The sequence below is a fragment of the Pan paniscus genome, chromosome 4, assembly GCF_029289425.2.
Source record: "Pan paniscus chromosome 4, NHGRI_mPanPan1-v2.0_pri, whole genome shotgun sequence".
Lineage (NCBI taxonomy): Eukaryota > Metazoa > Chordata > Mammalia > Primates > Hominidae > Pan > Pan paniscus.
In genome coordinates, this window is record NC_073253.2 from 8,516,443 (window position 1) to 8,531,583 (window position 15,141).

A 15,141-nucleotide genomic window follows, 5' to 3' on the forward strand; every position below is an offset into this window, starting at 1 on the left:
CTGGCTAGGACTTCCAGTATTATGTTAAATAGAAGTAGGGAAAATGGGCATCTTTGTCTTGTTCCAGTTCTCAGGGGGAATGCTTTCGACTTTCCTCCATTTAGTATGATGTTGGCTATGGGTCAATTGTAATATACCACATAAACAGAATTAAAATCAAAAATCATATAATCATTTCAATAGATTCAGAAAAAGCATTTGAAAATATCCAGAATCACTTTATGATAAAAACCCTCGACAAACTTGTTATAGAAGGGAATTACATCAAAATAAGAAAGAGCAGCTAATTTTAAACTATCACTTCTGCACCCATCATCCATACAGAATCTCAATTCAGCATTCCCAAATCAGAAACCCATCAGGAGAAGTATATTTGTCCAATAATAATGAGAGTTGATGAAAACTTTTCTTAGTGATCACTGCCTCCAATGGTTTACCTTTATTTGTTTGAATCTACTGGCCAGCCACCTTAAAAATTCCCAGGAAGAGAATGCAGTGCCATACTAGATGGATGTGGTTTATACAGACAAAGACACACACAGTTTTATTCTGTATGTGATGGAGCATGGAAGAATTTGTCAACACAATTATATTTCTTAACATATAAATGTAGTTGTGTCTACAAAAACCACTGGGTTCGCTTGATTTCTTATGTCATAGCAATGGCTTTTTGACACGGTAGTTTCTTCTAACAATGTTGGACACAAACAGAATCAAGACATCTGGTTTATTCAGTTTGAACTTTTAGTTCAGTTTGTTAAATAATACTGTCTTTCAGGCAGAAGAGATATGTGCCTGTAGCAACCCAATAAAAGAGAAGATTTATGCTCACCTCAGGTTTTTTTCTTGTAATTTAAAGAAGTCACCTTAATAGACAAAACATTGGTCTCCTTATGTCCTGCACTGGGGGCTGGAACTCTGAGTCAACAGGAGACGTCTAGTGAAGCAATAGAGACACGTTCACTTCCTAATAGGTAGCATATTTATCATTCTCTGTTTGATTTTATCTGTGAAGCAACCCACTCACACAGCAACACTGGGGAGGACATTCAAATTGTCTAGCAGTGAACGGTCTTAATGATGAGTGCAACTGTACTATGAGGACGATGACAATAATATTTAATTGAATTAGAATCTCAGGCAGACAATTTTTGTCAATAATTAATATGTTGTTGGATCAATAAGATAGCTGGATTGAGATTGATATCACATCCTAAGGCAGTAATTGCTGAGCACTTAGATATAATTTTGAAGATCCAAAATGGATTGTAATATGTTCTTTCCCAAAGCAGCTAGGTCAGCATTTTGCTGAAAGATGAAATTGTGTATGTTAATGTTTAGTTATTTTTTAGTGATTTGCTTAGGACACTGAGACAAATCAAGGACAAAACTGAGAATATAGCTTTTGTCTCTTAGAATATAGTTGTTGGGCTTGTTCCACAAGCATTCATTGCCAGCAACTCTATCAGCTTAGGTCAGGCTGTGGAGAAGCAGATAAAATGACCTTGTAGCAATGATTTCCAAACTGGGATGCCTAGAGTAGCAGCATCAACATCACCTAAGAGCTGGTTAAAACGCAAACTCAGAGTTTACTCCCTGGATTTGTTGAACAGAAAACTCTGGAGGTGGAATCCCCAAATCTGCATCTTAACAAGCCTTCCAGGTGTTGGTGATACATCCTAACATTTAAGAACTAATGACATAAAGGAAATATAAGAACACCAGAGAACAAGGAGGTTACATGTAGTCATGTCTGGCTGATTCCCCTATAAGCACTCAAAAAGACTGGGATTTCTACATAGAGATTATAAACCCAGACAAGCATTCACAGTTTAGAAGTGGAGGTTGACAGCCAGTGATGGCGAGCAATTTTTCATGTGTTTTTTGGCTGCATAAATGTCAAAACCACAATGAGATACCATCTCACACCAGTTAGAATGGCAATCATTAAAAAGTAAGGAAACAACAGGTGCTGGAGAGGATGTGGAGAAATAGGAACACTTTTACACTATTGGTGGGACTGTAAACTAGTTCAACCATTGTGGAAGTCAGTGTGGCGATTCCTCAGGGATCTTGAACTAGCAATACCATTTGACCCAGCCATCCCATTACTGGGTATATACCCAAAGGACTATAAATCATGCTGCTATAAAGACACATGCACACGTATGTTTATTGCAGCATTATTCACAATAGCAAAGACTTGGAACCAACCCAAATGTCCAACAATGATAGACTGGATTAAGAAAATGTGGCACATATACACCATGGAATACTATGCAGCCATAAAAAATGATGAGTTCATGTCCTTTGTAGGGACATGGATGAAATTGGAAATCATCATTCTCAGTAAACTATCGCAAGAACAAAAAACCAAACACCGCATATTCTCACTCATAGGTGGGAATTGAACAATGAGAACACATGGAACAGGAAGGGGAACATCACACTCTGGGGACTGTTGTGGGGTGGGGGGAGGGGGGAAGGATAGCTTTAGGAGATATACCTAATGCTAAATGACGAGTTAATGGGTGTAGCACAGCAGCATGGCACATGTATACATATGTAACTAACCTGCACATTGTGCACATGTACCCTAAAACTTAAAGTACAATAATAATAAAATAAAAAAAAAGAAGTGGAGGTTGACAAACACATAATCACACAGCTATCGCAAAGGGAAAACAGCAGGTGCTACAGGATTCCATAAGATCATGGGTGGGTTGAATTGTAGGTAAATCAAAAAAAATTGTATTTAGTTAAGATATGAGGGATGAGTGGGACTCATCTAGGTGGAGCCTGGCAGAGGAACGTCTAGGTAGAGGATGGCTGTGAGGGAAGTAGGTGAGGGGAGGAAATGCTGGGGGTTTTGTAAAATAGAATAAGAAGGGCAAATGGGACTTTGTGAGCAATGAGAGATGTAGTTGGAGTGAATAGAGACCAGGATACCCAGGCCCATTAGGCCCTAATCTTTCTCTCACTAAAAATTTGAATATGAGCCAGGCACGGTGGTTCATGCCTGTAATCCCAGCACTTTGGGAGGCTGAGGCAGGTGGATCATGAGGTCAGGAGATCGAGACCATCCTGGCTAACATGGTGAAACCCCATCTCTACTAAAAATACAAAAAATTAGCTGGGCATGGTGGTGGGTGCCTGTAGTCCCAGCTATTTAGGAGGCTGAGGCAGGAGAATGGCGTGAACCCGGGAGACGGGGCTTGCAGTGAGCTGAGATCGTGCCACTGCACTGCAGCCTGGGCAACAGAGCAAGACTCTGTCTCAAAAAAAAAAAAAGTGAATATTAATAAAGAGAGAGAAATGTAGATTTTTGGTTTGCTTGTTTTTGTTTTTCGCTTCTTTATATTATTTTGGTTACTGCATAGGATATATGCAAAGGAACAAGAATAAATGTGGGGAGAACAGTTAGTGGACAATTACATTAGTCCTGGTGACAGCTGATAGTGGTTTGAACCAACTAATGGTGATTCGAAAGAAGTTAATATATCCAAAATATCCAGAGAGTAAAATCAGGATGTGATTTTTTAATTGGATTTGTGAGATGAAGAAGAAGGAAGTGGAAAGGCTGACTCTGAATTATCTGGCATTAGACACCAGGTGGATTGTAATGCCATTTATATTCATAAAAATATGACTATAGAGGTTTGTTCAGTGATGTACAAACACAGAACAGGCTTCCTTTAAATAATCACTGTCAACTTTTCCTTTCTGAAATCAGATGCTCATCTCTGCTACTGTTTTAGACACCGGAGAGGAATTGCTAATTAACGATGTCCTAGTACCCCCTTATAAATGTCAGCTTTATCCTGGATCTGTCCAGTTATTAAATCTCATCTTTATTTTGGTAAAATATTTTATTCTACTTTAGGAGCATTGCCCTCTCTTACTGTCATCTGTGCTGTGAGACTTCAGATAGAATCTACTCATGTGGCTACCTGTACCCACGTAGGAACAGCAGGTGAGTGGGGGTCATTCGTCTACTGATAATTGTTGCATCTGATTCTGGAGCTGGTGAAATGAGTAAAGCTACTGATGTCCTCATGGTCACCTTGTTTCACATGGGACTATAAAATATGAACGTCTGGCTTTGCCTCCACCTTGGTTTAAGTGATCCCCTCTCAATCTCTCCTCTCACCTTCCTAATTTCAAATTTGTGTGTTAAAACCTACTCACCAATGCAATGGTATTAAGAAGGTCTTTGGGGCTGGGCATGGTGGCTCACGCCTGTCATCCCAACATTTTAAGAAGCTGAGATGGGTGGGTCACTTGATGTCAAGAATTTGTCACCAGCCTGGCCAACATGATGAAACCTCGTGTCTACTAAAATACAAAAATTAGCTGGGCATGGTAATGCGCCTCCGATCCCAGCTGCTTGGGAGGCTGAGACAAGAGATCACTTGAACCCAGGAGGCAGATGTTGCAGTGAGCCCAGATTGCACCACTGCACGCCTACATGCCAGCCTGGGCGACAGAGCAAGACTCTGGCTCAAAAAATAAAAAATAAAATAAGAAAGCCTTGAGAGATGATTAGATCATGAGGGTGGAGCACTGTTGGATGTGATAAATGCTCTTATAAAAGAGGCTGCAGAGACCTGCCTTTCCTTTTTTTTTTTTTAATCATGTGAAGACGCAATGAGAAAGTGGCATCTATGAACCAGAAAGCAGGTCTTCACCAGACACTAAATCTATTGGCACCTTGATCATGGAATTTCCAGCCTCTAGAACTGTGAGAAATAAATTTCTATTGTTAATAAGCCACACAGTTTATGGTATTTTGTTACAGAAGCCCAAATGGACTAAAATAGGGGGATTGATTCAGAGAATCAGGAATTACTTCGTGCCCAATTAGATAACTACATTGACAAAATTTTACTTTGAACCCATGTATTCGACGAAAAATGCTTCTCATAATTCGAAGTACCTGACTTTGTATTTGAAACCTCTGATGATGCTGGTGTTAAACTGGCTTCTTGGGAATATTTTTCTGCTTACAGAGGCAACAACACATTAATATCAATAGTTTCACTCTTTGTTAATGTAAGCAGAAACTTGGAATAAAAGCTGAACAAACTAATTTAGAGAACCAATCATGTAACCTAAACAAAAAAGCATAGTCTAAAGAACAATGTGCAAATCCAACTGTTACAGTGGCACATGGCCTATTCGTGTTTTTGGACACACTCTACTTAAAACACCTATGGACGTTGGAGTAGACGATTATTCATCTTAAGCACATTTGTGTTTTCTGGGTTTCAGGTGATCAGAAGTATCACTATAAACTTCCATGGTGGATGGGAAAACATTTTGTGCAAATTTCATGTTCACTACCAATTGTGTTGAGATATTGAAATTCGATATGAATTTCTAATTGAGCATGCACTTTCCATTTTTAAACTCATTCATAATAGAGGAGTTTCTTTTAAAATTACCAAAGAATAAAAATAAATAACCATTTAATCCATTGAATCAAGAGTGTTCAAATTACTGCCCACCTGTTCTTGAGTATATTAGCGAGGCTGAATTAGTGAAGTTTCTTAGGGTGTAATCTCCTTGGGCAGAGGAAAGAGAGCCCAAGTCATCACAAAACAGAGGGCCATCTTGGATGGCTTTCCTCTACGTAGTTCATCTAAACCACTGGGTGCATCCTCCATTATTAGAGCCAGGATGGGGATGGAGAAGAGAAATCATGCATTAACATCTCCAGCTGACATTAATGCATATGGTTATAGGCTCTGAGGGACAGAGACTAAGACATATAACTATGATTTGTTTATGTATCTAGTCAGTGTTCTTCATTACTGATGACAGATAGCAAAAAGCCATTCCCATCGATGTTCCCCATTCAGAATGGGACAGCACTGTCCTTCCCAATAGCAAGAAGGGGCTCTGTGGCTGGAGGAACAGGAATAGTTGCTGAGAGGGCAGCACTTTCCCCCCTCACTGAAATAGGCATAGTATATTCCCATGACCTTAAAATAACTTTCAATATCACAACACAGTCACATAGCCCAAGAAAATTACTCTGGAGTATATAGAAATTGTAGACAAAAATCTGTCATTGAAAAGTCATTTGTAAAAGGTTTTAAGACAGTGTAATTGTGTAAATTTGTACTGTTCTACCATCAAGTTAGATTTATTCCCAAATACCACTGAAAGTCCAGTTACTCTCTGAATGTAATTCTATTCAAGTGGGACCTTGCAGCCCACTAAATGGATGAGAGAAAGAGCTTCAATTGAAGACCGTCTAAGTGTCAATACTGACATTTTCTCTCCCTGAGCTATAACCAAGATCTAAAGTTTTGATTGGGGTCTTTGTCACTTTCATCCTCAGGGTAGATGTAGAAAGAGATGCTAGAATTCAAAGACATCATTCAATTTGTTCCTGAAAGGGGTTGATAACTGTTTCCAAACTGAAAAGAATCATCTGTGAAGACGAGCATAAAGCAAAGTTTCAGTTTTCATTGGGGACTTAAACCTCATGAAAAAGTCTATTTTTTTTTCATGTTTTAGCTATGTGTGTGTGTGGTGTATTTATTTGCCAAGAACTCCTAAGGGTGAATAACATTCCATTAGTTAATCTAAAAAAATTTCAAAATCAGCAATAGTTTGTAACTCAAAAGCTTACCAAACAGTTTGAACTCTCTAAAAGTAGATCAGGATAAAAGAAAAGTGACTACGTATTATGACTGGCCTTGGTGAAGTTAATGGAGTTTAGATGAAGACAGTTGATATAGTTTGGATATTTGTCCCCACCCAAAGAGAATTGATATAGTTTGGATATTTGTCCCCACCCAAATCTCTTGTTGAATTGTAATCCCCAGTCCTGGAGATGGGACCTGGTTAGAGGTGTTTGGGTCATGGAGCAAATCCCTCTTGGCTTGGTGCTGTCTCTGTGGCAGCGAGTGCTCACTATCCCCCACCCCCATGCTCTGTCTCTGTCCTGCTTTTGCCAAGTGTTGTGTTTGCTCCTGCTTCTCCTTCTGCCATGATTAAAAGTTCCCTGAGGTGAGTGATGTCAGTGTCACTGTACAGCCTGCAGAACCATAAGCCAGTTAAATTTTTCTTCATAAATTACCCAGTTTTAGGTATTTCTTTATAGCAATGCAAGAATGGCCTAATACAAGAATGAATTCAGAATCTTTCCTGTATTCCAAAGGCTGCAGTTACAGGCAACAAACAAAGAACTAATTTTCCCATTCTCAGTGAATATCTACCAATTATGGCATTTTATGTGTTCCAAAATGGTACTGAATTCTTTACATACATTACCTCATTTATTTGAAAAACAATAACATAACTTAGATATTATTTCCTTCTTTCCACAGGTAGAGAAATTGAGCTTTAAGAAAAAAAATCTTGTCTGAGTATATAATACTGGTAGAATAACTTAGTACAGAATGCTGTCTTTGGGCCTTAGTTATTATTTTAAAAATCAATATAACTCCAAAATGTGGAGGTATCATAACAACAAAGGAAGAAACAGAATTTCAGAGCCAAAAATTCTCATCCAGTTTAAAGGGAAAAAAAATAGCCATCAAACTTTTAGGGATCCAAGGTCACTACCAAGGCCATTTTTCATGTAGCTAGATAAATAAATAAATAAATAAATAAATAAATAAATTTGTTCTAGTTTACAGATCCCATTGGTGAAACCGTTCCATCTTGACCTGAGAAACTGAACTGTTCAAGACAATTAAGCTTCCTCATTCTAATTTCAACTCAACAAACACCCTTCTCATTCTCACACAGGCATGTGTACATGAGAGATTTTTTTTTTTAGATAAATTCTCACTGTGTAGCCCAGGCTGGAGTGCAACAGCACGATCTCAGCTCACCACAACCCCCGCCTCCTGGGTTCAAGCAATTCTCATGCCTCAGCCTCCTAAGTAGCTAGGATTACAGGTGCTTGCCACCAGCCCAGCTAATTTTTGTATTTTTAGTAAAGACAGGGTTTCACCATGTTGGCCAGGCTGGTCTCAAACTCCCGACATCAGATGGTTCACCCGCCTCAGCCTCCCAAAGTGCTGGGATTACAGGTGTGAACCACAGTGCCCAGCCAAGATTTCTAAAAACTCCAATGAACTTTCAATACTTTGACCTTGGCCAGGCACGGTGGGTCACACCTGTAATCCCAGCACTTTAGGAGCCTGAGGCAGGCAGATCTCCTGAGGTCAAGAGTTTGAGACCAGCCTGACCAATATGGAGAAACCCAGTCTTGACTAAAAATACAAAATTAGCTGGGTGTGGTGGCGTGCACCCGTAATCCCAGCTACCTGGGAGGCTGAGGCAGGAGAATCGCTTGAATCTGGGAGGCGGAGGTTGTGGTGAGCCGAGATTGTGCCATTGTACTCTACCCTGGGCAACAAGAGTGAAACTCCATCTCAAAAAAAAATATTTTGACCTCATATTGTATCAATAAATGGCTTTTGATTATGATTTTGTTTCCCATGCAGCCTAACCAGAGAGGAAACATCCTGATGGATCTTGACAACACCACAACTTCCAACCTTCACAGGCACTACATGATATTGTAAGACAGGAGCAGGCATTCACTGTCTAGTCAAGGTACATTTAGTGTGCATGAGTCAGTCTCTTGCAGTCTCACATCCTCAGGCACCAGCAAAAGAGAGTTCACAAAGCAGACTGCCACTCTAATTGACTTTCCCCTAAATGGCATATTTGAATTCTAGATGAACCTTGGATTACTATCTACAGGATGGACAACAGTGCTACTATCTACAGTATGTAAAACACATACACAGTTATTGAATCTTTCCAATTTGGGAAGTAGATAGAACTTGTACCTCTCCCATCTACAGACAGGGAAGCTAAGGCTCATGGAGATGAAGGTATTAACTTAAGGTCTTATATTTAGGGACAGAATCTGCAAGGGAGACCTGTGCACTTAGGTAGAGCTTTCTGTTGTTGTTGTTGTTGTTGTTACATTGATCTTTTTAGTGTTTTATCTTTCTTGAACATTTTTTTAAAATTATACTTTAAGTTCTGGGATACATGTGCAGAACATGCAGGTTCGTTACATAGATATACACATGCCATGATGGTTTGCTGCACCCATCAACCCATCATCTACTTTAGGTATTTCTCCTAATGCTATCCCTCCCCTAGCCTCCACCCACCAACAGGCCCCAGTATGTGATGTTCCCCTCCATGTGTCCATGTGTTCTCATTGTTCTAGTCCCACTTATGAGTGAGAACATGTGGTGTTTGGTTTTCTATTCCTGTGTTAGTTTGCTGAGGATGATGGTTTCCAGCTTCATCCATGTCCCTGCAAAGGAGATGAACTCATCCTTTTTTATGGCTGTATAGTATTCCATGGTGTATATATGCCACATTTTCTTTATCCAGTCTATCATTGATGGGCATTTGCATTGGTTCCAAGTCTTTGCTATTGTGAATAGTGCTGCAATAAACATTTAGCTGTGTCCCAGAGACTCTGGTACGTTGTGTCTTTGTTCTCATTGGTTTCAAAGAACTTACTTATTTCTAGGTAGAGCTCTTTTAACCATTCTATGTGACCTTTCACATAGTTTTCCTTTAAGGGTCACCTCTGTTTCTCTGTATTCTCATGTTTCCCTCATATGCAGAATAACCACCTGGGTGAAGATTGTTAGTATCATTATTAAGTCAAGGATGGGGCCTGAAAATATGTATACTTTATAATCTTAACTGATGATGAGTTTGGTACCCTGGAGGACAAATACTGAGTCTTATGCCTCCTTTTCTAGGCTGTTAATTGCATGAAGTCTTCTTTGTATATAACAGGCACTTACTCCTTACCTGATGATAATTAACATCATCATGGTTAATACCACAGTGATACTGTTATATTCATTCCCTATTTATTTAAAGGCTTTGAGTAAGTTTAACTACTTTAAGTTTTGATTTTCTCATATTTAAAATGGGGCTCATACTAGCCATTTGTAGTCTTTCCATGAAAACCACAGATAATTTTTGTGAAACACCTAGAACACTTCATAACCCATGGGAGGTAAAATTAATAAGCAGACATGGCCATAGTCACCTCACCTCTGTGATTATTTTGTAATCATCATTATCTCTCGTTAATGTTTCTTTTGCTGTCTATGGAAACTCACACACAGAAATATAGTAGATATTTAATAATAGGAGCTTGATAAATGCATGTAGTTGATTAATTGATTGTCAAGGAATGGAGGCTGAAGAAGAAAAATCACTAGAAGAGCTCTGGGAGAAGCCAAGGTTTCTATTCCACCTAATTCATTCTGTTTGTCCCAGGTAGACACTCCTACCTTCTTTGCTCATGCCCAAGGGCTGTCCAAAAGCCATCATACGATCTTTCACTCTAGAGATTGCTTTAACTATCAAGCTTCAATGACATGAACCAAAACCTTAATGTGATCCCTGCTTAGAAATACATGGCATTTCAATCCTCATGCAAAGCAATGTGAGACTACATTAAAAGTATACTCAGACACAACTTGTTTGGGGGTCTACTGACTCAGTCTTAGAGTTTCATAAGAATGGAACATGGAATGGGAATGGGAATAGGAAGACAGTTGAGGCATATTGTGGATGCAAGATGGTATTTTCCAGAAAATCTCCTACACATGGGCAACAATTTTGGAGGCAGGTTGAATATTCTAAGGTAGCTAGTCATTGAAACTGGCTCTTTCATTTCTATTTCATGGAATTCCACTTAAATGCAATGTAATGCAGGTTGAGAACTTTCTGAGTTCTTGTTAGGAGGTGATGTAAGGCATTTTACTATGTTAATAAAACAAGAAATCATCTTTTCTGGCTGCCACTCTTGAAAATGTTATCTTCCTACTTTCCCAGTTGAGCTCCAAACAATTGTTTTTACTGAAGTCTATTTTGCATTATTAGAATTAGATATTTTGTCTTACTAAGGTTTTCATTTTACTCTGAGGTATTACAGAAATTATTTTCTTATCCTGTGGCTTTGATAGTTTTCTTCATCTTGCCCTAAGGAAAACAAATTAATCTTCATTTCATTGTAAGTAAACATAAATGTAAGCATCCACATCTACTAAGAGTAGGGTTATGTGTCAAGGATATTAACTGGAAGAATATTTGATCTTTTAAATTGATATCAAGGCAGCACACACAAAGTCTGAAGCTCAGTGAAGACCTTCATAATATTCCAAAAAGCTTACATATAAAAACTTCCTCAGAAAAAATAATATCAACTGCAAGACTGTTTCTTCTATCTGGAGAATTTTAGTCATGTGTCTGTTCATGGGAAAAGGGGAAGACGGAATTAGTTAGCATGAATATTAAAGAGAAAACTGGGATGGAAAGGGGTGACAGAACGTCAACCAGTGGCCTAAAGAAAGAACCGCAGAGAACAAAAAGTACCATATCCCTCCCCTGGCCAGCTTTCGAGAGCTTGTCCTGCCTTAAGGATGCACCTGAGAGATGAAAAGAATGGAAAAGAATACGAAGTTTCACAGCCTGCAAAGTGGCCATATTGGAGGAAGCTAAGCAATAGACAGTTGGAAAATGGCCATCAAAATGATTTGCTCCTGTGATTACAAAGAGGTTGGAGGTGAGGGGTGGGCCAGAAACCAAAACTTCTGATCAGAAAGGCTGGAGTCAAGGCCTGGGAGGACCACGGTGGCTGAGGCTCTGTGTCTTAGAAGCTGATATGTTGGGGAATCCCAGATAGGGACCCACCCACCATGTGGCACAGCCAACAAGCCTTGAGAGGAAAACTGGGCCACTTCACCAAAGCTGCTATGTCAGGTGGCTCCTGTGGAGGTGAGGGGTGGGGGCTAGTTCTCTCTTGTTCTTAAGGAGGTTGTACCTGCAGGACAGGAAAAGCACTCTGCTTGGTCCTAACTATATTTACTTGTGTGTTTGTGTGTGTGTGTGCTGCTTCTTTTTTCTTCTTCCTTAGGTGGTTACCCCTAGGCAATCCGCTCAGTTGGGACATATCTCCATCACCAAAACCCTGTTGAGGTTTGGTGATGTCTGGAGGGAGAACCTCAACCTAGAACATTTTCATAGTATGAAGGGAAACCAGACTGAGAATGTAGTCATTTATGATGGGGTTAAAAGTGGTAGTATTTCTAGTACCATGGATTTTCTTAGAACACTCCCTTCCATTGTATAAGCTCACTCATCAGATCATAATGTCATATGAAAAGTTACTTAGTGAGCAGAACTTTTTAGAATGGAAAAATTGGAAGATTCATGAGATATTTCCACCAATCCACACATTATAGATGGTTATCTGCCTCTATAACCAGTAGCAATACTCTAGAATAAAAACATTTGATTCCTTCAAATTTCTTCCTAGCAGAGACTGGGTAACTCAAAGTCTTCAGCAATTTCCTTTTCACTCCCTAGAATCGAAAACTTTCCCCATCCTAACTTTTTGACAACAAAGTAATTATTGCAACATATTATGCCATTAAGAAAGTTATTGGTTGTTTATCTTATGTCACCCTGTGTTTCTCGTGAAAGACACCCTAGCCCCATCGGCAGGACAACACAAACACCTCTCAGGGAAAGCTCCCTTTGCCATCAGCTGGTGTCCTTCATTGAGTATAGATTTCTACTTGTTTCAGTTTCAGAAGTGAACATTGCCTCACCTAAAGCCCCTGAACTCCAGGAGCACCTTTCCCATCCTGTGAGATTTCTTAGTGAAACTATATTGTTGGGCTTAAAGCAGTGTAATAGGGCATCAGCAAGTGAGTCACCATGATGTCATGATGGCTGGCACTGATCTTCATCACATCAGAAGGCCGTGCTGTGACCTCTTTCTTAGAGGATCCTTAATATCATTCTTTTCACTTTCTACCCACTTGTGAAGCTACCCCCTTTTCTTTTGCATTTAGATGAGGCTGGGAATTACTCAAAATACTGGAATAAACAGAATGCAAGGTTTGTAATCAAACAGAGGTGGAGCAGTCCCTTGATGATGGCACATGGGGTCCCCTACACCTGGAACCAGGGATCACCCATCCATTAAGTACATTCCTAGGGTATGTGTGCGAGGAACTCTGAAAGCAGAAATGACCCGGAGGCATCATGACAGAATTGCATATATGTTTCAGAATTGGGTCTTCAGAAAATACTGCTGTCCTTTGCTTCACTCTAAACAAGAATTAGCCTTAAAAGTAGCCCACAGCTTTTTTGGGAATGTTTGTAAATCATATTTCTCAATAATGCTCAGTGGTAGATGTACCAGAAGATTCAATCAATTACCTTAACTAAACCATGTATGTTGGGCTATGCAATACATGCCCAATATATAACACTTTACAAACCCTCAGCCAATTGAAAAAGAAAACAAACCACATAATCTTTATTGCAGACAAAGGTAAATTGGAGGTGTCACTTAGGCTGAGAGCCATAAGAGACTATTCCCTGAGTTCCAGAATTAAACTGATTTCTCCCTCTAGTACCAACTAGTGTTGGAGTGGGGAGGCTCCAGCGAGGGACCCACACAGTAAGACTTGCAGAGTAAAGGAGCTCAGGTGACCTCATGCTTTCCCTGGGTAAATCCACTCTCAAGTGAGAATAGGACAGAGCCCAGCTGAGCATGCCATTACTCTCCCCAGAGTGAGCAGAGGAGTCACTCACCTCTGCCAAGACAAGGCACAGTTAGTTACACCCACTGGGTTCTAGTCACAGGAAGGAAACACCAGGAGATGGAAGCAAGCTGTTGCCACAGCTATGCAGACATGGTTCAATCAATATTCTCTTAAACAGCTGAGGTTCAACCTGTTACTAAACAGGGAGATTCCATACCAGATTAGGATAGGGTGGTGATATTGTGATGTCTCATGTCATATGCCAAAGCTAAGGCTGAGATCATGAAGAACGTAGAGGTGACATAAGATGTTTTGATACATTATGCCTTGAGAATAGGCAAAAGAAATCACTTCCTAGTTAAAAGCTAAAATCAGCCATCAAGCACACAGAGCAGAATGTCAGTTCTGTCTTTAGGGAATGAAGGAAAGTGTGAACAGGCTGCCCAGGCATAGTTGAGGGACAGCACCCATCTCAGGGTCACGCAGGGGAGGAGCTGGGCAAACATCCCATCAGAGAAATATGCTCCTGGAAACAGGTGAATCCCGAGCCTGCACTGAGGGAGCAGCCTGCCTCTGTAGGCCAGGCAGTCCCTAGCAGGAGGGAGAGCTCCTGGCCCTCAGTCCCAGCTTGCTTTGCTGGAGCAGCCAACTTTTTCTGTACCTGCCAATCTCCTCTCCAAACTAACACAGAGGATCTAGACTTCTGCAGGGACTAACACCACCCTCTACATCTTTCCATCACGATTGATCTCAGGGGAGGTTCTAGAGTTCCTATGTGGGGGGAGCTTGGAGGCAGCTCTCTGGACACAAGGCGGAGGACTAGGGTTATTATTCTTATCTTGAAAGTGCTTCTGATCAAACCCCCTTATATTGTAGATTTAGCTTGGCATGTCTTGAGGCAGGGAGAAGTATCTTCATTTCCTGCAGCTAAAAACCATAAGAAATATGCTTCTCATCAAAGTTAAATGTACTGCTTTATTGCAGCAAGGGAGACAGCATGGCATGGAGAACCATGGCATCTCAGTGACAGGGGCTTTGAAAGGATGTGGGTTTGCGTATGAGATTTTGGAAATGACTGAAGGAACCACCGTTGTGCTCTGGACAACGCCATCAGAAAGCAGCGATGATTCTGTGGTTGGCGCTCCCAGGCAATCCTATCCAGGTGTGAGGAAGCAGGAATCACTCATAGTGGCTGGGAGAGAGTGATGTTTGGTTATATGGGGTTTTGTGATTTGGGCAACATTATTACTTTTGTCTGTGTTCAGAGGTGATTGCTGAGGTGTGTGTGTGTGTGGTTGGTTGGTTTTTGTCTTTTTCTCCATAATCATCAGAGTGGCTTTGTCTGCTGCTGATGTTTTATGAAACTGTTTATGTGCAACTGGAGGCCCCCCTGGCTGAGCTGATAAAAACACACCCAGCGCCAATTGTTTTATAATTGCTTATGGTCTCTGGTGATTATGGAAGGACTTAATTCCCCTCAAGCCACCCATGGTCTTTCAGCCAGCTTGTAAACCACATAACTTAGCACTATTCTTCATCTCTTAAAAGAATAATAGTGCTGATAATG